The following is a 3,460-nucleotide window of genomic DNA, read 5'->3' as shown; positions in this document are numbered from 1 at the left end:
ATAAACTTCCTTTGTGCCAGTGTTGGACAAACAGGTGTATTCTGATGAGTAAAAGCAATGTGCTGCCCACATATGTGCCTGCTTTTAATTGGCTTGTTATGCCCAGGTGTGGTCAGTGCCACTTAATAAAAATGATACAAAATATTGACCTAAATAATGGTCTGATCAAATTTTCTTTGACCTTTGTGATTGATTTTTTTTATTATTATTATTATTATTTGGTTTTCTTTTCTATCTTTACATTTTTCCTCCTTTATCGCCTCCCCTCTCAACTCCTCGTTTGATTTTCGGTGTTTATTTAAATCCTTATCCCTGGTTCGGTCTGTTTATGTCTCCTTCTTCTGCGTCTGTCTCTTTTTTCCCTCGCCCTCCTTCCATCATAAATCGCTCTCTCGTTGGCTGTTGAAGTGTGAGGAATGGCAGATCTGATGCTTTCTCACAGCTGTGGCAGGCATTCCCAGGTTCACTCCGGCACACCGCCTCCTGTGGCCCCGGCGTTCGGACCTGAAGGCAAAATATACAAGACACGATGAGGGTTTTAAACATTTGCTCTGCTTTGATGCTCGCTTGACTTATCTTGCCCAAAAGTCCGACAACTAAACACATCTCAGTCAGCAATAAGATCAATCAGGCACCACAACATCGAGCCAAACTTAACTTTTAGCCTGAGGGGCCTTTGAAAGGTTTTACAATTATAAATGAATTATTATCTTATTTTACACAAACATGAAATTAGTGATAAGGATAAAGACTAGACAAGATTCTAGGAGGTCTTGGTGTTTTTTATTTTTGTTATGTGAGCTACCACATCCCTGAACAGACATGAGGAATAACCTCTTCATGTTCTCAGGACAAACAATTACACCTCTAATATTTGAAAATAATACTTAATTATTTTATATATTATACATCCTCTGTCTGGGTTAATATTACTTTGCACAAATGAAAACAAAAGTAAATACTGGAACTATTGAGCTGAGCTGAAGTAAAAATTCCTCCTCACGGCTGAGGTTACACATAGTCTAAGGTGATAATTATTCATAAATTTATTTGCCAAAATACAAAAAAGAGAAATTATCACCTTCCTTATATAATGATATCAAAATAAAAAGATATCATGGTTAGTGAAAATGTATATTTTTATTTTGTCATTCAGAATTTTAACATTGAAAAAATATTATACACAACAAATTTTTCTTTCTGTTTTTACTATAAATAATAATAAATAATAAATAAATAATATCAGCCACAGTTTTTTAATATATAAATATATATAATAAAACAGTAATATAAAAACAGTCTGGTTCCTGAAAAACTAGATAAAGATGTAAGCTTTAAGCCACAGGTTCTCCTACTCTTAAAGCCATAGTTAATGTGAATGAGACTTCATACAGTAAACCTGCATGAATATTCTGATCTTTCTGCAGGAAGAGGCGCTACAGCTAACTGTCGCTGCTGGTATTTGTGCTTGTAAATAACCACTGAATTCTAAATAGCTAACTAAAATGTTAAATCCACATCTACATTAAGGTTTATGAACCTGTGTACACCTGAACCTCTTAAAAATGTTTGAGATTGGAGTTATTTCAAGTCGGCAGTAAAGAATTTCTTCTGCCACTTTCTCATTTTTGTCTATCTGCTCAAACTTAAACTCTATTCTTCCAAACTGAGATAATTCAAAGACATAAGATAATATTTGTTTGAAACCTTTACAGAAATCACACTTTAAGAGATCTGAACTGTTGCTTTAATCTGTTTAAATTTATTTTTGTAACCCTTTTTTGACTTTTTTATGTGCCTTGAGTTCAGTAAGATTATATTTGATTTACAGTAACTCTATTGATTATAGTTTGTTGTCTGAGTAGACTGGGATGATTTTTGAGGATCCTGCTTCTTTAAGAAGGAAGACGACATAATTGTGAGACTTGCAGGTTGCAGAAATGAAACACTGTTGTCTTTAAGAAATGTGACTCATCAACTATATACCAAAACATATTGCTAGACTTATGAAGACGTAAATACATCACATGCACTGTTTCTCTAACATTATTTTCCTTGCTGTACAATAACAGATGCAGTTAAAGGTGAGTAATGTCACACTGGAGACACTGACTTTCACAATCCTTTTCGGAGCTTGTTTCTGTTGTTGGATGAAGACGCAGTGTCCTGTGTCAGCACAGTATCACAGGACACTGCCAAATATCCTCACGCCATTCCCCACCTCTCAGCAGTGCTCCTACCCCCACTGACACACACACGCACACACACCTCATTCTAAAAGCAGGTCTCTGAGCACAGTGTGATCTTACGCCCCGCATGTGACCCTTCTTACTCAGTTTCCACCAATCAAAAGAATATGATTATAGGAAAAATCCTTTTCACTAAAGAAGACAGAGACAGGGGACGTGGATGACGCCACAACCTGTTCTCCGGCTGCTCCAAGTCCAGGTTCTCATCGGTTTCCTTGGGTCTCTGCCTACCATCAGTCAGAAAGACGCAGATCCAGAGAGGAGCAGATCGTTATTATCACCAACGGGGATAAACAAGTTGCGACCTCTGTCTTTCTCACCCCATCCTTCTTCCCCACTCCCTCCCTCCTCACTTTCACTCCCTCTCTGCTCCCTCACCCTGCCACCTCCATCTCCCCCCCTCCGGTCGGTCATCTTTCCCCGCAGCTCCCTCCCTTCACGCCTCCTCCTCCTTCTCTCTTTGCCCCCGTTGAGTGAATAGTGATCATGTCTGGCGTTTCATCGGCTCTTTGCACTTCTCTCCTCTATTAAGATTGATGGGCTGCTTGACTATAAATGAGCATGCTAAGACTTCGGCAGGGCCACGGTCAGACCGGGGATAAACACACACACACATATAGATATGGAGCATCACGCGCGCCGTCCCTCTTAGCAGCAGAATGTTGAGCTGGGGCCCTTGTGGGGAGGACATGGAAGAATACAGACACAAACACACATGTATACAAATACACTAACAAACAGTACGGTACAGGTCTGACCCCGACTACGAGGCCCTGGTGATTTTTGTCCTTGAACTACACATTTAAAAAGTTGTTATAAGTTCAGTCCATAAAGTGATTTATTCTCTTTGACTCTATGTAAACGTTTACAGTATTTTTCACCTCAACATTCAGGATAGATTTTTAAAATTTGACATAAAAACAAGCAAACAAACAATAAAAATGTTTTGAAAGGTTGCATTTGTACACTCAAAAAAATGATCAAGGCAAATATTTGATTAGCTTTAATAGAAATATGTTTGCACATAATAAACCTACTGAGGTTTGTTAAATAATTTGTTTTTGTTGAAAGAGAATAAATTTAGGACAGTAAAAAAATGTTTTTCAAGGAAAATAAACGTTAATAAAAATGTATAAAATTAAAATGTAACACTTTTTTACCCATTTAGAATGATTTGTTTCAGAGTTGATATCTATTTATTAAAAAAAAAA

The 3,460-nt window shown here is 37.3% G+C and overlaps 1 long non-coding RNA gene across 1 annotated transcript; it reads right to left on the bottom strand.

Moving 5' to 3' along the window:
• Window positions 1-252: 252 nt before the first annotated feature.
• Window positions 253-2,534, bottom strand: LOC108231813. Its single transcript, XR_001808427.3, has 2 exons — window positions 2,423-2,534; window positions 253-504 (listed from the first exon to the last, which is right to left on the bottom strand). It is a non-coding gene; the product is annotated as an uncharacterized LOC108231813 (long non-coding RNA).
• Between the last annotated feature and the right edge of the window lie 926 nt (window positions 2,535-3,460).

The sequence above is a fragment of the Kryptolebias marmoratus genome, linkage group LG19 (assembly GCF_001649575.2).
Source record: "Kryptolebias marmoratus isolate JLee-2015 linkage group LG19, ASM164957v2, whole genome shotgun sequence".
Lineage (NCBI taxonomy): Eukaryota > Metazoa > Chordata > Actinopteri > Cyprinodontiformes > Rivulidae > Kryptolebias > Kryptolebias marmoratus.
Note: the sequence above shows the minus strand (reverse complement) of the source record. Positions and strands in the feature narration are given on the sequence as shown.